General features: G+C 48.4%; 1 long non-coding RNA gene across 1 annotated transcript; it reads right to left on the bottom strand.

The window, feature by feature from the left end:
• Window positions 1-21,226: 21,226 nt before the first annotated feature.
• LOC119088990 lies at window positions 21,227-23,822 on the bottom strand. Its single transcript, XR_005092752.1, has 3 exons — window positions 23,643-23,822; window positions 23,494-23,554; window positions 21,227-23,390 (listed from the first exon to the last, which is right to left on the bottom strand). It is a non-coding gene; the product is annotated as an uncharacterized LOC119088990 (long non-coding RNA).
• Between the last annotated feature and the right edge of the window lie 204 nt (window positions 23,823-24,026).

Raw genomic sequence — 24,026 nt, 5'->3', positions numbered from 1 at the left:
CACTCAGTGTGAATCCTTATAATAAGGACTTCAGTGAAAACTTCTGTTAAATAGCAAGATCAGGATATATAAAAGAAAAATTGAATTGTATTTTATTTATTTTTTGCCGGGGATGAGTTGTGGGGTACAGCATGTGCCACGGGGTACCTGTGGCGGTAGGAAGTTCTCTCCTTTTACCCTGTGGCTCCCAGGAATCAAATTCAGGTCACCAAGCTTGGCAGGAAACCATCTCACCAGTCCGAGATCAGAGTAACTAATAAGCTAAGAAATAGCAACCGCTAATGGAATAGCTGCTTGACAATGGTTTTTCCCTGTCAGTTGAAGACATCACCTTTAAAGTGAAATAAACTGTGAAAGCTGAGGCCTGACCTCTTCTCCCAGCTTTTCTGGAATGTTCCAGAGTCAACCAAGTTCCTACAGGAAAAACCTACCTTAGCAAGAGGGGTGAGCTCCCCAAGCCGCAGAGTGTGCCTGTCTCTCCCTCCTCCCTGTTTGCCCTGACCGAATCTCCCCTGCACCCTAAAATCCTGCCCTGGCTTCCTTCAGTTGATAAGCTATTCTGTTAGCCTAATCAACGATTCACCTCAACTGTCTTTAGTTAGCAATCTACTTGAAAAGGCAAGGTGTCCTTGGGGCCTGTCCCACAGTCACCTGTGATTCTTGGCTTCCATCTCCCAGCAGGGAACACAGACATTCTCAGGGTAAGCATACAGACCTGCTATGGTCACTAGGCAAAGTTGTTTCAGGTGTGGTCATATGACTTTATTCCACTTTATAGACAAGGTGCCTGAGGCTCAGAGAGACCCTGAGACGCCACAGATCCAGCATACAAATCCACATCAATTTGATGTCAAAGACCACGTTCCTAGCTACCATGTTACGGTGCCTCTCGACCTAAGCAGGGCTATTAAGAATAACAGTAATCTTGAATTGCAGACAAGGCTTTAGTTTAAGGAAAATGAGCTGTCAGTATGCATCAGGCAACACAGAGCTTCATAAAAATCTCTTATTCTTGCAGTGAAAGCATTCATGCCCCTGTTTTATATGTTAATGGCTTGATAGACACAAGAGACAAAATAAAATCTCAGCCTGGTCCAAGAGTAAGAGGCCTTGGCACTTCAATCCGGATGACAGACAACATGAATCTGGCAGCGTTCAAGCAGCTTGCTTCTGTGTTATTGTTATTTCTTATTCTCTGAAACAATAACTGTGGCATCTACAGAGCACGGACTGCCACATGTTCCCCAAGGGCTCTGTCCCCAGGAAGCTTGTCGTTTCACTTGGGAGATGCTGGCTTTCCAAACCCTGTGAGTCCTCTGAATTATACACTGCCTGGGACTGTGTGTGTGTGTGTGTGTGTGTGTGTGTGTGTGTGTGTGTGTGTTGTTTGTGCACACCCTGCTATGTGTGCCAGGAAGTGTTCCCTCATTTAAACAGCCAATTAAAATCTACTTTAGTACTTAACGCATGTCCCTGCTTCTCAGCGCTCCCATCGTGGCAAGCTTTTAATTTGATAAAGAGTTTCCAACAATGACTAGCAGCGGCTAGGTAAGTTCACTGAGCCCTATAGGTCCTTTATTTTGCTTTCAAGGTGTGTCTTCCTGTAAAAGGCTCGAGGCCTGTGCTTGTAAATGACTTTAGACAATGCTCCATGCTTCAATGAGAAAAGCATGCTTGTCTTGTCCTGGCACGTTACACATAAAGTCTCAATTTCAGCATCGTGTCAGGCTTTCATGGAGGCCAGAAGCAATGGAAAACCCTCCCTACCCAGTTGTGTGGATGCCAGAGTTAGCGATGGAAGATGGGATCCCTCTGAGAGTACAATGCTGAAAGATGACCTGGCTGTCATATCGAACGCCATTTATCCCATTTCTTTAAAGTAATCTGAGAGTCCAGATGGGCTGTATAAACAGAGAAGGAGGTTCCTGGGAGTTCACTGGCTTAATGAAGCCCGTATGTTTGACTCATGTAATAAGTATTTAATCATGCTGATGAAATTCACTTAAGCTTCAGCCACACACGCTGTTGCGGCAGCCCTGATAACGTCCTAGCTGCCTTGGAACAAGAGAGGTCAGGTACAAAGTGGATGATGTTTCACAGGGAAGGTGGGCTTCAGAGGACACCTCAGGGGGATCATGAACTGTGAACAGCTGGCCCGCAGGCCGACTGCCTCTGAACTGTGGTCCCCATCTGCCAGGGAGAGCCGATAAAGGCCTAGCTCACGCTTGTTCTTGTTCTTAGCGTCTAAATGACGAGTAAGGAGAAAGGCACATCAGACGAAGACTTTGGCGGGAGGCAACAGAAACCCTAGCTAGCTCAGCCAGCAGGAACAATCGAGAAACTTTGTCAATATGCAGTAGCGGAAGTTCCAAATGCAGGGCTACAGACTGGCTTCAGGAAGCAGCTGACCTGGCTGTGCTCTGTACCTCCTGGGGTGTTCAGGTGTTCCTGGGCAGCTGCCTCCATCACGAGATGCTGGCAGCTTCACCACAGAGAAGCAGGAAGGGCAGGAAGAGAGAAGCTCCTCACTCCCTGAATGAGAAAGCAAGCTTTGCCTGAAGTGCCCCAAGCCCAGTCCCTAATATTTTTTTGCTCTCAAGCCAGACCCTGGCTGGAAGACTGGGTCACGATGATTATGTATCCCTGATCACAACCGAGCAGTGCCTAACCAGAGCCAGAACATACCAGCCGGTGAAAACTGATAGCATTCATCTCTCCCCAACCCTGACTTCGATGACCTTATGGAGGTGGCTTGAAGTGGCCTTGGTGGGACTTGGTGGGACCACGGGAATTGGCAACCTACCTGTCAGTGTTTTCTCCCTGAAGATCCGGGTGCTAAACATTTGCCAGCACATCACTGTGACGAGATCCTCCTCCTCCTCATTTGCTGGAGCCTGAGTCAAAATGCGCTTCTCTAAGTTAGGAGGAAGACGATGTAGGTCCGGAATGCGAAATAAGTTGTGTGTACATCAAGTGTTTGGACTGTTCCCTGGACATCCGGTGCCGCACTCAGAGAATCTAAAATGCAGCACTTTTTTGTTTGTTTGTTTTTTGAGACAAGGTTTTTCTGTATAGCCTTGCTTGGCTGTCCTGGAACTCTCTGTAGACCAGGCTGGCCTCGAACTCTGAGACCTGCCACCTCGGCCTCCCGAGTACTGGGTGGGATTAAAGGTGTGCGCCACCCATACACCCTTTTTGCACGTTTCAGTCTTGAAGATGAATTGATTTTCACATGAGATAGTTGAAAGGGCTTTATGACATCCTAGAACAACTGGGGTCAGGGATGTAGCTCAGCTGGTAGAATGTTTACTTAGCAAGCACCGAGTCCTGGATTTGTTTGATCTCCAGCATAAGCTGGGCATGGTGGGACACGCCTGGAAGCCTAGCACTTGGGAGGTTGAGGCAAGAGGATCAGAAGCCCAGGGTTATCCTCAGCTACACAGGAAGTTTAAGACCAGCCTGGGCTACATGAGAATACCTCACCAAAACAACAAACCAAACAAGTTGGGAAACTGGGAGGATGGCTCAGTGGTTAAGAGAACTGGCTGTTCATGCAGAGGTCCTGGGTTCAATTCCCAGCATCCACATGGCAGCCAACAACCGTCTGGAACTCCACTTGAGGGTATGATGCCCTATCCTGGCCTCCATGGATACCAGGCACACAAGTGGTTGACAGATATACCAAACACTTTTACATGTGAAATAAAATAAAAATAATAAATTTTAAACAAGCAAACAAACACCTGTCCAGGTAGGTGATTTTTTTTTTCTCAGCTGGTCTCATTTTTCTGCCCCAATTAAAACGCACGTCTGAGAAAGTCCCTAGTTCCTTTTGTCTAATGTGGCTCTCTCCACTTGGTGTCAATCATAATCCAGGAAAAGGCTCTTCCTACTTCTGCCTCTGGGTGTCAGGCTCAGTACACTTGGGGTAGAGACTACGCACCCCCACCTTCACAGACATCCCTGTGACCTTGGTGCAAGCGGTCTGAGAAACACACCGACAGAACATGAGGAAATCTTCCCCTCAGCGAGCTAGCCTTGAGGCTGGCAACTGTACCCCATGAGCTAAGAATGCTTTTTTTTTCTTCTTCTTCTATTTTTAAATGGTATTTAAAACCCCAAAGAATACTACTTTGTCCTATTAAAGCAATGTGAAATTCAAACTGCAGTGTCCATTAAAAAGGTTTTATCGGAACACAGCTACATGTGTTTGTTTGTATAGCGGCTGTGGCTGTCCTCACACATAATGACAGAGTGGAGAGGCTGCAGCCGAGGTCACATGACCAGCATATCCTATCCTCTCTTGGCTCCTCTCTGGCCCTTTCTGGAATGTCATGGGAAATACTGTCTGTTGTTTGAAATGTTTTATTTCTTTGATTTATATTTGTGTGTGTGTGTGTGTGTGTGTGTGTGTGTGTGTGTGTGTGTGTACAAGCACATGTGTGCACACACCCTGGTACACGTACGGAGGTCAGAGGAGAACTTTCATGAGTCAGTTATTTTTTTTTTCCACCAAGTGGATCCCCCGATCAAACTCTGGTAGCCAGGCTTGGCAGCAAGCACCTTTATCAACTCAGCCTCTCGCCTCTCCAATATATCATCTCTCAATGCCCCAACAGAAGGTCCCCAACTGGGCAGACACCAAAAAGAGGCCTACAGCCCATGAGTCAACCTGTGACTCCACAGCCTTTAGTTCAAGAACTAATAGCTGTGGTCAGGTGCCTTTCCCGTTGACTGTTAAGGGGTCTTAGAGAGATGAGCATGAAACTTGTAGATATGTCTTTCCTGGTGACCTACTTCAACCTATTCCAAGAAATCGCTATGCTATGGCCCATGGAGCCCCTGCTACACACACACACACACACACACACACACACACATACACACACCTGTCTCGGTCCATTTTCTGTTCCTCTAATAGAAAGCTTGAGGCTGGGAGATTCATGACAAGCAGCCAGGTCTAGCGAGTCTTCATGCTGCATCATAACATGACAGTATGACAGGGCAATAGCACACTCAAGGATGCCCATGTCTGAAAGGGGCAAAACACAAGGGGAACGTGCTTTGTAAGGACCCACTCTTGAGGTAACTAACCCAGTCCTGAGAAACAAGTACCTCCTACCATAGACCACCTTCATGGAGGCAGCTCACTCACAGACGAGTGCTCTTTCAAGGTCCCACTACTTCTGAAAAGAGAAGAATCCCATTTCACTGTGATTTCCAGATAGGACAACCCCTCATCAACACCTTGTGCCTGCCTATGCTGGGTGTCAGAGGAGAATGGACATACACCATGCCTGGTCCCACCCTCCCAGAAGGTACACTTCAGCTGAGAGGAAAACATAGAACTTCCGAGTAGTACAAAAATAGCCTTGGTTCCATTTGAGGCGGGTGGGGGGAGGGTGGGTGGGGGGTGGGAGTGGGTGGGTGGTGACTTTCCTGGAGAAAAGTCAGGAAAGTGTTCAGTGATTAACCGTCCCAGGGTAGGGCTTTATCAAATGTATGGTTCCTGTGAAAGAAAGGACCCCAGAGGAAAGCTTCTGGGGACGTAGCCTTTCACTGGATCCTGGCATGCCCCAGCCGAAGAGTATTATCGGTAGAATTCCACTGCAGCATGCTTTGTACAAACCGTAGACCTTAGGCGACTCAGCACAGGGCCTGGGTGGGACCAGCAATAGAAACAGGAAGAGGCAAGTGTTGAAAGGAGGAGGACCGGAAGCAAGGACGTGGAGGATGCTGAGCAGAATGAGAAGTCTCCTGGGTGTCAAGGTGAGTCCTGGGGTCAGTGTGACCTTGGGCCATAGTGGAGGAATCCTTAGTGCTAGGGTCAGAACGATATTTAGTCTCGAAGGCAAGGGAACGCCATGCCCAGGCTTTCACTTAGGTGATCTTTTCGTTAAGGCACAAATCCAGGCAGCAAGACCGCTCAGTGGGTAAAGTCACCTGCGTGACAGGCTGGGTGACCCGAGATTGATCCCAGAGCCATGTGAGGTGAAGGGGGAAAACCAGCTCCACAAAGTCCGATAATCTCCACATCCACACACACACATGAACACACACGTAATGATGATGGTAATGATGGTGATAATAATAATAATAATTTAATTAAAAAATGTTAAAGGTCACGAATAAATGAGTTTTCATTAAGTGTGGCTCTGTTACCTGTAACATACTCGCCTGCTGGGCTTCTCCCAGTGACCTCTAGGACTTACGTTTGCTTGCATTGCTGTGATTTACAAACCATGCGTTGCTCAAGTCTCCACACACACCTTGTGAGAAGTATTATTGTTATTATCCCATTTGTTATAAAAGCATGAAAAATAATGTCACATATTCTGTAGGAGAATTTGGAATATACACCATATAGTTTATTTGTTTTTCTTTCTCAAAACAAGGTTTCTTGTGTAGCCCTGGCTGTCCTAGAACTCCTGTAGATCTGCCTGCCTCTGTCTCCCAAGTGCTGGGTAAGTTTGAGCCCCTACGCCCATCTTAACACGTGATGTCTTGACCCCTTTGCTGGTGCAGCCGTTACAATGTTGCCACGTATTAACTTTGTTGTTTTTGTTTTTGTTTTCTGAGACAGACTTTCTCCGTGTAACCTTGACTGTCCTGGAACTCTCTCTGTAGACCAGGCTGGCCTCAAACTCACAGAGATCTGCCAGCCTCCTAGTGCTGGGATTAAAGGCATGCACCATCACTGCCCAGCTCACATATTAATTTTTTAATGGGCTATTGAAGTGTTTTATATATATATATATATATATATATATACATATATACACATATATACATACACACACACACACACACACATATATATATATATATATATATATATATATATACACACACATTAGGTTATATCTTATTATACGTATCATGGAGTGGTAATCAAACCAGAGGCGAATCATCGATGTTCAGCCTTGACTATATTCTTGTTTATATGTATTTGCATGTATGTGTGTATTCCACATGTGTATACACCACCTGCTTGTGGGAGCCTGCAGGGGCCAGAAGAAGACACTGGATAATCTGGAACTGGAGTTACAGGTAGGTATGAGCCACTTCAGTTACAGGTGGGAAGCCAGCTTCAGTTCTCTGCAAGCGCAGTTCATGTTCTTAACTTCTGAGCCGTTCCTCCAGGATCCTTAACGTTGATCTTCAGTGGCTCTGCCACCGTGAGTGAACAAGTCCTCCAGATTCCGGAAGTCTTGCTTTTCCTCTCCTCAAAATGGATGGAGTCGCCCAAGTGGCTACCACACAGGCAAATGAGTAGAGCTGTGGGAGGTGGCAGACACCTGTTCCCGCAGCATCCATGTCCTTGTGACCCTGCCTTTCAGTCCCCGTCCCAGCTGTGTCCAACAGCATGGAGCTGAGGAGTGCGTTCTGACCCACTGCCAAGCAGAAGACGCCATTTCCAGCTCGTGGCCGCCTTCAAGTCCTGCCAAGAATTAGTGGGCTTGTGGTAGTCCCACTTTGTACCAACCCATATTCCAGAAAACTAATTCCTTTATTTAAACAACCTGCACCTAACTGATATTTCGCATGCTTGTTCGTTTTGAGAGAAGATCTCTTTGTGTCGCCCAAGTTGGCCTTGGGCTCAAAGCCCTCTTCCTTTCTTGCCTCTGGAGTGATGGGATTACAGGCTTGAGCCACCACACCCTGCTCGTTCAGTATTTTGATTATTTTCTTAGTGCCCCTGGACTCTTCGGAAGTAGGAGTGTTATTTACTTCCTAAGCACAAGAGCTTTGGAATCGTATCCAGTTCTCAACTGTCCCCATCACGAGTGATGTCATCTTTCTAAAACTCAGGTTTTTCAACTGCCAAAGTCAAGGAAGAATGTATTCCTGGTGGGCTTTTGAGAGGATTCGGCGAATTATGTGAAGCAGTGCTGTGCCTGAGAGCATAAATGCTCCAAAGTGGCGACACATAGTCCTAATGACCTACGACATGCCATCCCGGAAAGGACAGCACAGACTGCTCATACAGGCAAGGCAGGCCCTTCTGTGACCCTCACGAGGCCCCAAACACCCAACGTCTCAGTACATACATACTTGTACACAGGCGGACTCTGGGGGCCACCGAGACAGGGCAATAGCGACCACGTGCAGCGGCCTGGAAGCTCGGAGAAACATCTCTGGCATCCAGGGATTTGCCAGCACCTCCTGCTGCTGGCTGCCACATTTGGAGCTGAAACATAAGCATTCTGGCTTACACCAGTCCCCTCTGGGTAGCAGGCTTGGGGGGACACTCGCCATTCTTCCCCCTTGTCACCGGCCTATGGAAGATGGGAGGGGGACTGAATTCACAGGAGGGTTGCCATGGTGTTTTGCCCGTGAGCTCTCCAAAGACGCTGGACTCTACCTGATAAACACCCAAGTACTTCCCAGGGCTTTGAGCGCGGGTTTCTTTGCCAAGAAACTCTGGCTACTAAAGCTAGAAAGAATGTGTGGCGCCTCCCAGCCTCTCTCCATCTTGGCTTTGCTTCCACCGATCCCGCTCCCCGGGGACATCACTGTCTCGATGTCGCACAAGGACAACACAGGGGCACAAGACCATTTGCTTTTGTCTCTTTTGCCTTCCTGATTCTAAAGCCAATGGGGGAACCGGAACGGGCCTTAGTGGCTTTGTGATGGCTCTCCTCCTACGGAGCGAGACTCCAAGCCCCTGGAGTCCTGCCCAGGAAGCATGGTGGGTCCATGAGAAAACCCTGACTCTGTGGCTGTGACCTAGGCCTGTCCTAGAGGGAGAACCAGCAGAGTCAAGTGGGAACATCACGCCTGGGACTACGGAGCGGTCACCACAGAAATGGCTGAGGGTGCCAGGAGAATGGGGGACGGGCAGAAGCCGTCATCGTGGACAACAGGTGCAGGCAGGCGGAGAGGGTAAGGGCAGCCTACGCCTCTTTGTCATCTCAGGTCAGAGGACCCACAGCACTGTGGGTCACATTTGTTTTATGAAGGGGAGGGGAGAAGAGGAGGAGGGCCAAAACAACCAGCTCACTCTGGCTCCACGAATCTCTGGGAGGGAGACATCTTTTCTGGTGATGATCTTAGTGGAGCCGCCTGACGGTGAACCTGAGTGTCATAAGTCACCAGGGCTCTCGACAATGTCAGCTCTACCCAATGGCCCATGGCCCAGCACACACACACACACACACACACACACACACAAAAAAAAAAAAAAAAAAAAAAAAAAAAAAAAAAAACGAAAACCACGCTTGTTTGGCTGGCAGTGGGGACACACACCGTTCCCAGGGCTAGGGGGTGTTGTCTGCCAACCGATGGACACGGGCCCACACTCCCTGAGGTGTGATGGGGGTGAAGAGCTGCAATAGATTGCTGTCTCTGGGATTTCTGCCCAGTGGCCCGGTACAGCTGGAATGACCTTGGCCGGGTCTTTGTGAGCACTCAGTCAGGGGATGAATCTCATGATCAAACAGCTTGGGCTTGCTGGAAGATTTTTATCCGCTCCCCCCCCCCCCCCCCCCCCGTCCAGGTTTGAGAATCATCCGGGGTCACTGCGGTGCCCTTGCAGCTCTTGTTAAGTCCCCCAGGATCAGCTCCGAGTTCCAATTGTTCAGCCTGTGCTAAATTTGTTTAGCCTCCGTGGGCATACCTAAGAGTAAACGTATCAGAGTTGTTCCCTCCCCATCTGTCACAGAAGGGGAAGTGGACGCAGGAAAGGGACAGCAGATGTCCCCTTTTACCACCTTCCACATAGCTCACCTCTCACACCCTTGGCCGCCACAGACTCCATCCCTGCTCATGCACCTGCTCTGAACTAGACTCGTAGAAAACATTTACTGTGCAACCCCCACCCCCCAATGCCCATACTCACCTGCAAACCTTCCATACCCAAATGGCAACACCTGCCATACCCAAATGCCCATATTCCTGCAAAGTCACCTCTGAGATCTTGCCCATTTCAAATAGAACCCACAGACGCCTGCATTTCTATCTCTGTAACCAAATACCACGACCAAGGCAACTTTAAAAGAAAGAGTTCAATTGGGCTTCTGGTGTCAGGAGGTGAAAGTCCATAATGGTGGAGCAAAGACGTGGCGGCAGGAACTGTTAAGAGCTCACGTCTTCATCCCCAAGTGGGAGATAGAGCTAACTAAAATGGTGTAAATCTTTTGAAACCTCAAAGCCCACCTCCACTGACATACTTCCTCCAGTAAGACCACCCCTCCTCATCCCCCTTCCCACCCCCAAACCCCCAGCAGCTGGAGACCCAGTCTTTAAACACATGAACTTATGGAGGCCATTCTCATTCAAACCATCCCAGAGCTCTTCTCTCCATCTGCTGAATAGATGATAATTAAGCCCCTGGCCAGAGTCAGATACTGTCAGTACGGAGGAAAAGGAGATGCCTCCCTTCTCTGCCTTGATGGGTATAAGAAGACGCACATGTTCAGTAAGTGCTTTGAAGGAGGTAAGCAAGAAGCTGGGAGCAAAGATGAAGGTGAAGAAGCTACTGTAGGTGGGAAAGCAGTCATTTCAGAGGAAGTTAGCGGATGAAAGGAACAGAGGAGATTGAGGACTCAGGGAAGAGCAACTGAGTGGTCCAGGCAGAGGGTGTCCTATGCTCGGAGAAATCAGTAGGCACGAGGCGCAAATTCCACCTGTGACTGGAGGACAGACAACCTCAGGGATTCATGGAAAACAGATTACTGGAAGGGGATGTATGGTAGCCCAAGCTCAGCCTGCTCTGAATACTTTATATATGTGTAGGTGTGCGATATTTCTATGTATGCAAGTGTATGTATACATTATGTATGTATGTGTTTTGTTGTACTGGGGATAGAGGTCTTGTCTGTGCGTGTTAGGTAAGCACCCTGCCACTGAGCTACATCCCCAGCAGATACTTTGATTTTTAAATCTCTTGGTAGGTGTGTACTTGCATTCTTTATATTGGTGCACTTCCTACCTGCCAAGCCGAGTGCGAAGCCTTCAAATGCAGGCTGCATTTTGTTCATTTGTATCTGTGGCAACAGGCCATTCGGTGGACCACGGATGGGTGGATGAGATGTATAGTTGATGCTCAACCTCCTGAGCCCCGGTTGACTCCTCCTCACAGAGAAAGAGCATGGAGATCCAAACAGCCAGAAGAACTGCCTTGACCTTTGTCCTGAGGTAACCTTGGCACCTGAGGTACGATGTTCACAGCCTGGAACCACTTCAGGCTCCCAGTGTCTTTCCAGATGCTGGAGGTGCCAAGGTATTCTGCAAGACGGAGCTCCTTTTATGGCCTCATCCATGTCTTGGACACAAGCCTTAAGTGTGTCATAATCTCCTTACAATTGTTTACAAGTGGTTGCTCTATATACAATACTGCCTGGTTAAAAGAAATCAAGTACTTACTCTAAGTCATGGACAGAATGTGATCTGTGGCAACAAGCATCCCTCCTGGGCATCTTTTTCTATTTCAGCTCAATTCCGGTTTCCGCATTAGGCACAGGGAGCCAGGAAGGACAGTCTAGCCCCTGGCTTCAGGGAGCTTATCCTTGGAAAAACAAACACACTTGGAAACAAGTAAATGGTACAAAGTATTTTAATGGCTGTGGTGTAGCCATCAGTTCAATCTGTACATCCAGTGACCAGTTTCTCCTGGAGAAGAAGAGGTGTGGGGACTAGAAAGGTGTCCGCTGGGGAGGGGAAGAGGGCATCCGGCTTGTAGGTGAGGGAAAGGACCCTTAAGAGCCTGTTGTTCTGGGGATGAACAGGCAATGAGGCTGGCAGTGCAGGTCACACCAGCTGTAAGGGTATTTGTCAAGGTTCACGAGCTGTCGGCTGGAACAGAGGGGAGCCCGATGGTGGCAGGGGTGCTGGGTTTGGGAGCTTTGATCTGATGGCTGGTATAGACAGCCCCCGGGGACGGGACAGGCAGGATGGAGACTGGAGGAGAGGAGGTTAGCCAGGAGGCCAAGAAGTCAGACCCAGCACAAGTGAGGCCTGTCACCTTGAAAGAGAACGAAGATTCTGCAGGTATAAAGGAGTTGGGGTCACCAGGGGTGAAGTGCTGCTGACTGTGTGAGGGCCCTAGAAAAGGAAAGCCCATTTCAGGGTTGCCCTGGGAGGGAGTGAGGGAGCCCCGTATGCCCTGCCAAGGGCGGCTCACAGTGTTGATGGACAGAGCAGCCCCAGGCAGTGGCCACGTGCTGTGCTCCTTGGTGGAGGGTGCAGATGGAGTTTGGATAGACAGTTGCGGTTTTCTCCACACATGTGCAAGGTCCCGCACGGTGTGAGACACAGTAGGAGCCTGGATAAATAGGTCTTCTCCTGTCTCCTACGATTGGAGCCAGACCTGGAGGCAATGTGCAGGGCGACCTTCTTTTCTAGACTAATTGTGGAGTCACCTCATCCTGCTCCGTGCACATTGGTCTGACTCAGTCTCCAGACCCCCTTATCATCTTGGTTAGCCTCCTGTGATTTGACACTGAATTTTGCCAGACTAGGAATCCGGGTACCTACTGTGTGTGCTCTCTACAATCAGGGAGGCTGGATGCAGTTATGAAGGCCTGGATGAGTTTTAGGGGTGATTCAGGGCTGAAGCTGGTAGGAGAAAGAGTCACACCTGGGGAGAACACCCAAACTGTAATTCATAGAAGCAGGGGTGTGGGTGGAGACACTCAGTGCCTGCGTCTCCCATGGGTCCCCCAAAGACAAAGGTGAGGTCCACTCAGCTTTCTATGCTGTTTTTCTAACCCGGCTTTCCCTACCATCTGTCTCTGGTCTCCTTTATAAAAACCAGTAGGTCTCCCTGTCTCCCTCCCGCCCTCCCTCTGTCTCTATCATAACACATATCTCCAGGAAGGAGAGCAGTAGCCATCTGGATACCTTCTCTGTGTCTGGCCACCTCATCAACTCCTCATCCTTTTCATAATCTCATCTGAAAACATATCGCTTCTCATTTGCTTCTCAATTTCTCCCTCCTCCCACCGCCCCTTTCTCTTTCTCTAAGACTTTATTATGACGTTACGGAACACTGGAGGATAGATCGCCTAGAAAATATGCACGGTAAAGTAAATGCATATGGTCCCATCTCCCGGTTGTCCAGATCGAGTCCAGCTGCACAGCTTCACAGGTCCCGCTGTTGACTGTGCCCAGCCCCTACAGCTTCGTGATACGGCCCTGGCTTAAATACCACCCTGTTACCTGCCAGGATTTCCATGGAGTTTCATGTATGTGGTTAACCTTAGATCGCCATGACTCAGACAGCAGGTCCGGTACGTGACCAAGCCCAGAGCCCTGACAAGGCAAGCTTGAGCCCTCCTCCAGTCCAAGAGGAGAGTGAATATGAACTCTAAGCAATTGGGAGCTTCCTGACATTGGTGTCCCTGTGGCGTTTCATAAACCCTGACAGCTCCTCACCATTGTTTTATGGGAAACCAGCACCCCACTGCCTTCCCTGGAAATAAACTCTTCCCCTGCTTTGAGTCTTGTCCCAGCATGAAGGAGGGGGGATGAACGCATAAGACCAAAAATGCCAACGATGACCTGAAAGAAAAGGGTACACATGTCTGCATCCTTTCCAAGAGCCCTGTGCAAGTTCCTTTTAATTAGCTTATGCTGTGTTCTTCTCGGGTGGGGGCAGGCCGGGATCACCTGTCAACAGTTCTATCTATAGCAGAACCCCCGTCCCTCACCCCACCATCTCTACTTGCAAAAGGCTTGCTGACCCCGAGGCTCAGCTGTGAGAATCAATCATCTCCTTCCAGAATTCATCATTCAGCAGCTCCAGGGCCTCGGCTATTTTTACCGCCCCGAGAAACCAGTGGCCAAGGACGTGCCCGGCTACCTTTAAGGCAGGGGGTATTGCTGTGGAGATGAGCGGTGGGATGTCAGGGCAGCTGAGCTTCTGCCTCAGAGTTAAATCCGAAGTTCCTGACCTGGAACAGAACCACATTCGATCTCCTTCCATTGTGCAGCCTGCCCCAGAGGCTCACACCGGGGAGACAGATGTCTCAGGGAGGGAATGAGGCCAGGGACGTGGTGGAAGGACTAAGGGTGGGAAGGAGAGGGGAAACAGGGCTCATGTGGGTTACGCCTCACCAGGGGGTGGGATCTAGATGCTTGACCTCAATGACCTGCGCAGATGTAGCAAAAAACACAAAAAACACAAAAACCTCTGTTCCTGACAGTTGCCGATCTTTGTGGATGCTTCCTGTGCGCCAGGCCTAAGGCTCAGACTAGGTCTCCAGAACCTTCCCTAGAGTTGTCCAGAGTCTGGAGGAGAGGGCAAATCGGGCAGGCACCACCAAACTCTGGCAGTCCCATTCACAGGACCTTTGTTCACCGCGGGCCAGCAGTTTATATTTGCAGAGGTCTATTTGATACCCTCCCTCCACAAGCTCCTCCAGCGCAACCTCTGAGGTAAGGCCGTATTTTTAGTCTGGGTAAAAATAGTCCGGATGGCTGGTTTGTGCACATGTGTGCCTTGCTCGCCAAATGCCCAGCGGAGGGAAGGGCGACAGAAGGCTGAGACGCCCTAAAGCGCTTTCATCTCAGAGAAGTGGGGCCTGGAGAAGCTGAAAGCAGACTCCTGTGTGGTAGTGGAGGGTGACAGGGAAGTAGGTGACCTTCAAACTCCTCGAGACTCCAAGGTGGGACAGAGGAATGGAATTAGATGAGCCAGACACCAGGGTCCTCCCAAGCCTCCAGCCACTCGCTCATCTGTGGGGACCTCACTGAGGGCAGTTGTGAGAGGAGCCCCACCGAGGCACCCTGCAGACCGGAGAGAGACCTCTCTAGTTTATTCCTAAGGGCGGGAGTTGAGAAGCAAGATTTGCCTAGTGAGCAATGGGTCTGGCGGCAGATGGCAGCAGCTCTGGAGATAAACTGGGGTGTTTATCAACTGCCCTGGGGCCCTGCAATCCACCAAGGCCAAGAGCTTCCTGGAAGCGTAGCTCAAGGTGGCTGTTACTATGACCAGATACTTGGCTGCTTTGACAAGTCACATCCATGCCATATTAGCAAACCATGGAAAGTCACCAACACTCAGTCTGGGCAGCACGCAATTGATGTAATTTTCTGAGGGGGAATATGGCGATTAGTATGGGCTTTTAAATATATACTTTTGAAAGTTGTATGGTGCATGCCTGTAACCCCAGCACGTGGGAATCAGGAGGATTCCAAGTTTGAGGACAGTCTGGGGCTATCTGAGGCCCTTTCAAGAAAGGAAGCTAGGAAGGAAGGAAGGGAGGAAGGAAGGAAGGAAGGAAGGAAGGAAGGAAGGAAGGAAGGAAGGAAGGAAGGAAGGAAGGAAGGAAACAAAGAAGGAAAGAGGTACACCCTTGGGCTAATAAGTTCTGCTTTATAAATTTCCCCAAAGTCGTCTGTCCAACAACAGTGGGATTGCAGAACACACTCTGATGCCTCTACTTAATCAAATCCTGTGCTGTTAAACATCTAACGATATGGGAATGTGCTAACAATATAACGCTCAATTGGACAGGCAGGGTAAAAACTGTATATAGCACATGATCTAAAGGCTTTTATTATTGTAACAGTTACTACAGGGAAAAAGTGCTTGTTTAGACAGGGGAAAAGTGTGGACAGACGTGCAGAGCAAGAGAAGAGATGATTCGGGGTCACGGTGGAGGGTGAGGAGGAGGGGAGCAGGCAGTTTCGGGGTGTGAGCCCCAGTCCTCTCCGAGTGAAAAGCTGCTGCACCGAGCTGGCTGACTCCAGTATAAAGAAGGTTGGTATTCCAATGGAAGGTGCTGCCGCTGCTGTGAACTAAACTCAGCTGCGTGCCTGCATAAAGTTGTCAATAAAGTCCGTCAAATCAGGAACTGTTTCACCCGAGTGAAGATTTAGGGTGGAAAACCAGAGAAAGACCTCTAAGATCTTGAAGTGCAGAGCTACACAATGGAGTTAGTCATGGACATCGATGCTCGAGGGCTGGGGGAATGATTAAGTCCGTAAAGTGTTTTGCCATGTGTATTAGTCAGGGTTCTGTAGAGCAACAGAACACATAGAATGCATCTAGAGAGAGAGAGAAAAAGGATTTATTAGAATGGCTTACAGGCTGGCCCAACAATGGCTGCCGACCAACACAAGGTCCATGAATCTAGCGGTTGTTCAGTCCATGAGACTGGATGTCTCAGCTGGTCTTCAGCGTATGCTGGGATGCCAAAGAAGTAAGCTCTAATGCCACAGAAGGAAAGGACTTGCCAGGGAGACCAAGAGCAAGCGGGCAAAGAGAGAGGCTTCCTTCTTCCACGTCTACATAGGCTGCCAGCAGAAGATGTGGCCTTCCCACCTCAAAAGATCTGGATTAAAGGTGGATCTTCCGACTTCAAATGATTTCATCAAGAAAAAAACACTCACAAGCATACCCAGCTGCTTGGGTTTTAGTTAATTCAAGATGTATTCAAATTGACAGTCAAGAATAGCCATCATCAGGAGAATCTGAGTTTGAGGCCAGCCTGATCCATAGAGCAATTTCCAGGAAGAACTACACAGATATGACTCAGATGGAAGAGTGCTTGTCTACCATGCACAAGTCCTGGGTTTAAGTCCCCAGCAGTGCATAAACCAGGCATGGTGATGCATGCTTATAATCAAACTGAGGAAGTAGTAGCAAGGGAATCAGAAGTTCAAGGTCAACCTCAGCTACAAAGCAAGTCTGAGGTCAGCTTGGGATAGATGAGATTCCACTTCAAAAAATTGTTTTTTCAACTCTTCCGTAATAACTCTAGGTTTTACAACTTTGAGAAAAACACTGAGTGTAAACACTGCCATTCCATGTGGTGTGTCGAGTCTGCTCTGGCTTCTGGGTTGATGCCCAACTCTCACCACGGACACTGACTCTTCATATAACTGGGGTCAACTCTGGGTCCCTGGGGCCCTGCCCACTCACCAACACACAGCGGTCACATGATGCACCCAGGAGCTCAAAGACACATTCCAATGTGGTCCACAGCCCAGATCTCCCTGCTGATCATAGCATCAGGCCCAGGAACAGCAACGTGTCCACTTGCAACATGAGGTGTCACCGAAGCTGTGAGGTGGCGATCTGTGTTTATAATCTCACACTTGGAGCTTTGCTTCCACTGCCGGGGACCTGAAAAGGCTTTCTTTCCTGGGCACCAATCATTAAGCCATTTTTAGGAAACAGAAAGAGTTGAGAGAGATTATTCGCAGGTTTCTTTTCTGGATGGTTCCCTCAAACTCTTTTTGACTGCAGGGAGGTCAGTACGGACAGCAGAGGGTAGAGAGTCAAATCACACCAAGACTGTTTGATAGAGCCTCAAGGAATCACATTTTTATAGTTAGCTAAAATTAATTATACACAATACATGTAAATGTGTGTATATGTATATACACACACACATACATATATACATACAAATATGTGTATATACAGATGCACACACTCACACATCATGAAGTTAAGCCACTTGGGCTGACAATGCTCCCCACAAGAAACAGACTAAGAGTGCCAGGCACAAGAAACCTCCTTTCTAATGGTTGGTCAGGGTAGCCCAAGTGACTCCCAGAACCATAGAGATCATCAATGTAACCCTTGGTTGCTTCTCAGGGGTCGAGTGTGGGTCCCTATTGAAAAGGCCCTTAGCCTTTTCAATATAATCTGGCATGACTCTTAAAACAGAAACAGGGAAGCTTAGTCACACTCAGAAGGAAGACACCATACACTTAAGATACAAGAGGGTGACCTGAACTGGATCTGGCCTGAAAGCCTGTTTCCTATGGTCTATCTTTCATGGTACCAGAATACACTATGAATATACCCAAGGAAGGGAAGCAGTTAAACAGTCCCACCCAGCTGCCACACTCGTAAACCACCATGGGGACCAGTGTGGCAGGGTGTCTTTAAAGGTGAGTTGGTGGTGGCCTGCAGCTGTCTAATTGGACCTCAGGCCTGCTCCACAGTAGTGAAATCACGTCTGTTACTTGAACCCTAGTCACCTTCCCAGAGCTAGTGAGGTCATGGACCTCAGAAAAGAATCCACTCCCCCCACTTTGCTATGCCAGGATGATTCTTTACTACATTCTAAATCTTATCCTCATACCCACAGATAAGTGTAACTACCCCCCCTCACCAAAAGAGAAGCCGCTCTTCGTAACTAATGGACGCAGAGACTGATGGGTTGTGGGAAGGAAAGGGAGGGGGTAAAGTGATACACTTCTGTTTCTATGAAAAACATATTAAAAATTATAAACATATACACATAGTTTTATAGTGTAATAGTTTTCTATGAATAATAATCTCCTGTCCATGCATGTATTCTATAGTTATTTAATACACTTGTATTATATTTCATAATATAAAACAATGTTGGTTTTTTTTTCAACATTTTGATCGTAATTGGTTCTTAGGTTTCTCCTCTTTTACCTTTGGTAGTGTCCAGTAATGAGACGTTATGAAATCAAACACTGCTCCATAATCCGGGCTCAGCAAGACAAACAGCACATGTTCTCTGTCATCCCCCAGAGTCTAGGTTTTTATACATGTGCACACACGTGAGTGTGGGTTTAGGCTGGGACACTAGAGAGGGACTGTGGGAGAGAGAGAGGTTTTTAAGTGAGGGAAGAGGGTTGTAGAACACCAGAACCACGAAATTGAAACGGGTTCGAGGGGAAAGAGAGAGAGGCTGAGCAACGAAACTAAAGATGAAGTATTATAGAAACGCCATCATGAAACTCATTTCTTTGTATGTTAATTGAAAACATTTTTTAAAGAGTGGACATTGTTTACATGCAAGAGATTAACAGTTTATATTTCATAACCCCTTCTCAGCTCCTCCACTGGCTTTGGACCATAACTCCACAGCGGGTTCACTCTTTTGTTTAATGAGCACACAATTGTAGGCAAACAGGAAGAACAAGTCCAGTGTTCAGTGGCACAGTGTTGAATATTATTAATGCTATAATTAACATTAATTTATTATATTTTCAAAATAACTAAAAGAGATGATTTTGGATATTCGTACCACAAAAAATGAGAAATATTTGGCATGATAGATATACTTATTATAATGATTTAGTCATTATTCATTGTATATATGTATTGAATTATCACTCCATATAATGTATAATAATTATGTGTCAAACTAGAATTAAAGCAGTTATTTCTTCCTGGGAGACAACAGCCTAGGATTCTATTTTGAACTGGATTCTTCTAGCTTGGAAGGGACACTGAAGTGTAGCAGAGCTCACAGCTGCAGAAAACTCTATTTTAATCAACAATCTTTTTTCCAGCCCTTAGGTGCTCTCTCCCACCCCCAAAAACCTCGATCCCGCCCAGGATCCAGAGTCCTGGACCGGGAAGACAGAGATGTGAGTCAGTCAGCCTTGTCCTCAGATGCCTATGTCTTCTCCCTAGGGGTGTCCGGTGAGATTTGAGCACAGAGTCAGAAAAAAGAAGCCTACAGAGTAAGGGAGGTTGAAGGAAGACCAAGCCACATCACCAGGGAGACCTGGGTAGAGAAGAAAGCTAAGATGAAGGATGGCAGCAGGAAAGAGCAGTTTTTCCTCAGAGAACCTCCTACCAAAGCCGAGGGCACCACCCTAAGGAATCAGCTACTTCAGCCTTTGGACAGTTAAAACTGATTCTCAGGGTGCAAGGATCCAGTTCCATCCAACAGGACCGCATAAGTGCTCCATCCCCAATTGCCTGGCAGACTTCTCTTTTCTTCCCATAATCCAGTTTGTATGTGTGTAGCTGAAAGTTTTCCTGTGCCCACCCTGCTCCCGTGTCCTCGAAGTCCTGCAGCCGCTCAGACCCAAGTAAACACGCAGAAGCTTATATTAACTATAACTGCTTGGCCACGAGTTCAGGCTTAGTATTGACTAGCTCTTACACTTAAACTCAGCCCATTTCTGCTAATCTATATGTCGCCATGTTTCCTATGGCTTTACCTGTGTGCCATTACATGCTGCTCCCTGGATGTCAGGCTGTTGTCTCCTGACTCAGCCTTCCTCTTCCCAGAATTCTCCTTGCCTGTTTATCCTGCCTATACTTCTTGCCTGGCTACTGGCCAATCAGCGTTTTATTAAACCAGTGTACAAAAGCATTATTCCACAGCATATGTGCTTTAAAAAAACAAACAAACAAACAAACAAAAAACCTGCACCACTAAAAAAAGTTTTGGTGAAGGTCCTTCAGTCTTTATTAACTGCAAAACCAACAAGCCTACTGGAGAAGGACTCCTTCTTGCCTTCTTTGCTGAAATGCCAGGACTGATCAAAACATCTGTTTTGTTTGTTTGTTGTTTTCTTTTTCATATACAATTTAAGAGTCAAAGCGCTAGGCCTCTATATTTTCACAGCTGGGATGCCAAAGCCCAGGGAAATGAAAAGCATGTTTGAGGATGCACAGATGAGTTGCGCAGAACCAGGCCTGGTTCCAGAGTCTAGATTCATCTTTCTCAAGGGAGGATGGGCAGCTTGGGTAACAACATCCAGTATCACTGGAGAAGGGAAAGGAGGTGGTGTAGGTAGATGGGGGAGGGGGGTCTGGAGGAAATGGTGGGAATGAGGCTGCCAGGAGCAACCCCACAAAGTAGTGTGCTCAGTCAGCTAGGAAATGACACTCACCCTCCACAACCCTGCCCCTGTGCCAAGGAATGAGGGGTCACCAGGGAGCCAGAGGCCACTCAGCCCTGTGTGCATAGACAGGTGAGTGAGAGTGAGGACAAGGCCGGTAGAGAAGGTCAGAAGCAGAAGTCTGGCTGGAGGTGGGGGCGGGGCACATGCCGCCTGAGCAACGTTGGGCTCCCCTGGGGAAGCCCACACTTCCTGGGGCTGGAGCACTTGAGAACAGTGGTGACTGTGGGATGCTGAGTCCGTTTTCCTGAAGACAGGCTGCTGTTGCTGTTGGTGGTGGTGATGAGGCAGGAGTTTAAATGGGACTTGCACGAGAGCCAGGCTCAAGCTTCTTTCCCCAAGTCAGAAAATAGCCCTCAAGGCGAACATCCAGTTGGGTTTGTTCTATGGAGGTGTCATGGCTGTGAAGAGACACCTTGACCAAGGCAGTTCTTATTAAAGAAAGCGTCTAATTGCAGTTTAAAGGGTTTAGTCCGTTTTCTTTTTCCTTTTGTTTTTTTTTTTTTTTTTATTTTTTCAAGACGGTTTCTCTGTGTCGGCCTGGCTGTCCTGCAACTCACTCTGTAGACCAGACTGGCTTCAAACTCAGAACTCAGCCTGCCTCTGCCTCCCCAGTGCTGGGATTAAAGGCATGCGCCACCAACACCCGGGCAGTTTAGTCCATTATCGTCATGGTGGGAAGCATGGCGGCTTGCAGGCAGACATGGTGCTGGAGGAGAAACTGGCAGTGAGTTCCATATCCGGATTGGCAGGCAGCACGAAGAGAGACCCTGGGCTTGGAATGGACTTTGTGAAACCTCAAAGCCCATCACTAGGGACACGCGTCTTCCAACAAGGCCACACTTCCAGATGACTAAGCATTCAGACATAGGAGCCCACGGGGGCCATTCTTATTCCAACCACCACAAGCCGTATCCACAGCAGGAACTGTATACAATGAACACCGCCAGGAGAGCTGCATTACTCCTTTGACAATGATAAGACTTCTCAAGGCAAGCTCTACTGATCCTTTGTCATAAATACTCTTGTCTCCAAAACAGCTCAACTGCGCTCACGTAGCACCCCATTTCCCTTCCCCACAACTCCCGACTCCTCCCACATCTCGGGGGTCCTCCCTTGCCATAACAGACAGAAACAACCAGTGTGTCTCAAATTAGGGATCACTGTGGCTTTTGTTCTGTTCCCTTGTACGTAGCTGAATTATCTGTCTCTCTGAAATGTATTGAAGAGTTTGGTGTCCCCGCTGTCCGTACCGATTACATTCAACAAGGACTGGCCGCAGTCACTAGCTCGGGAACACTCTGTGAACCTGGCCTCGTCTTGCCTGTACACAAATGGAAAGGTCTAGATGAAACCAGGGCTGACAGAAAGGCTCTGGCCGAGCCCCAAAGAAAATAAAAGGGTTCGACCCCAAGGAGGCAGACAGTCCTGATTCCCGGGCACACGAGGTAAATGCCGAATGGAAACGCAACTGTTGCACAGAGCGATTGCTCAGACGCAGCAAATGTGCTGTGAAATCAGCCCTTGGAAAATCATCTGGAGTTCATCTCAGCGAAATCCAAAAACAATAACCGCCTCCCCCTGGCTGCTTCAGAGGGGCCTCAGGAGCTCCCCTCAGCAGAAGCCGCAGAGGCCCCTGGGTCGCCCAACTCTGCCCTTGTTTATTTACAGATCTGCCTCTCTTTCCCACCTTAGGTCATCCCTCAGCTCTGCCCTCTCCAACCCCTGGGGAGCCCCGGGCATTCATAAGGCCTCTCACATGACAGACAGCTGGAGACCCAAATAAAAGGAGAGACAGTGAACTCCAGGGCTACCTGGCTCCGAGGTGCAAACTGGAGCCCGGCACAGCTGGAGGGAGCTCACACAGCTGGAAACTGGGTAAAGGGATCCTCGAGCATTTCCCCCAGAGAGCTCCTGCTGTATGGAGCGCTGAGGCCGACCTAAGGTTTTACTCTGAGATACTGCAGTGGGAGACACCCTGGAAGATAGACGGAGCTTTGGTGTGGGGTTTTGACCGCTGCGCGGTGCACATTCTAAGCCATCCGGAAGAGAGTCAGCTCTCTGGTCCCTAGGGCAGATTCCGTTCCTGCAAAGTGGCCTGTGCTTCTCCTTTACATTCCCAGGGAAAGGTCACGGCCCCACCAGTCAAAAAGCCTCACAGTCTCCCACACCGCCCACTTATTAGAAAGGCTCCTGCAACCGATGCTGGTTGGAGAGCAGAGTGTCTCGGGGATTAGCTGCCATGGGAAGAATAGGAAGGGCGCACGTACCTGCACACACAGCAACACCTGCGCAAACACACACGGACACACGAAAGGATCTGTGGGTGTAGCTTACTCGGTGCTTGCCTTGGATGCACAATAAGCAAAATGAAGAGCTTCCTGAAGGGGGCTGGAGAGATGGCTCAGAGGTTAGGAGCACTGGCTGCTCATCCAGAGGACCTGGGTTCAATTCCTAGCACGCACATGGCAGCTGTAACTCAAATTCCAGGGGATATGACACTTCCACACCAACTCACATAAGATAAACTTAAAGTAATTTTAAAAAAAAGAGCTTCCTGAGGACTGATGGTTCCTATCCCAAGCTTCCCATCTTCCCTGGACACCCTCCCAGAACCCTGAGCCATCCTACCCTGGCTCTGCATTAAAATCTCAGATGGCCAGCTAGCATTGAAGGGAGAGAAGCTGGAGAGAGTCCTTGTGAGGATGTTTGTAAGTTTCTCAGCAGACGAAACTGACATGTCAAATTTTCCAAGCCAGGTTCCAAAGCATTGTGCTAATGGATCTTCCAGAAGCCCATCTCTCAACAACCTGAAGGGAAGATTTGGTTCCCAGCCTTTGCCACAAGGCACAGGCTGCCGTCTCCGTGGGTAGCACATGCAGCACATGCCCCCCCCCCCCGAGTGACACTCACTTGCGCAGTTCCAACATCCTGGCTGCTTTCCAACACTTTGTCTCCCATTCATGAAAGCAAACTGAAATAAAAGTGATCAGGGGACATTATTATGGGGTGATCTAGAATCGAGTCTAGTTTCCTTTTCAATTGGTGTAGGAATCACTCACTGATTTTGATTCTTTGCTGTGAAGTAGATAACTGTTATCCCTGTGTAGTCTTGGTAGGCTCATGATAAGAGAGAAACCTGGAACCAGGTGGTTGGTGGCTTACACCTTTGACCCCAGGAGGCAGAGGCAGGCAGATCTCTGAGTTCCAGGGCTACATGGAGAAACCTTGTCTTGGAAAACAAGAAGAGAGAGAGAGAGAGAGAGAGAGAGAGAGAGAGAGAGAGAGAGAGAGAGAGAGAGAGAGACTGGGAGCCAGCATAGAACTTCCTGAGAGTTTCTGTTTGATTCCTGAACACAGAATGACTGTCCAGCTCTCAGGGTCTTCTGTGTATATGTGCAGCAGGGAGGAAGAAGAGGCAGATGGATGATGTGCTATTATTATTA

The sequence above is a fragment of the Peromyscus leucopus genome, chromosome 14 (assembly GCF_004664715.2).
Source record: "Peromyscus leucopus breed LL Stock chromosome 14, UCI_PerLeu_2.1, whole genome shotgun sequence".
Taxonomy (NCBI): Eukaryota; Metazoa; Chordata; class Mammalia; order Rodentia; family Cricetidae; genus Peromyscus; species Peromyscus leucopus.
Note: the sequence above shows the minus strand (reverse complement) of the source record. Positions and strands in the feature narration are given on the sequence as shown.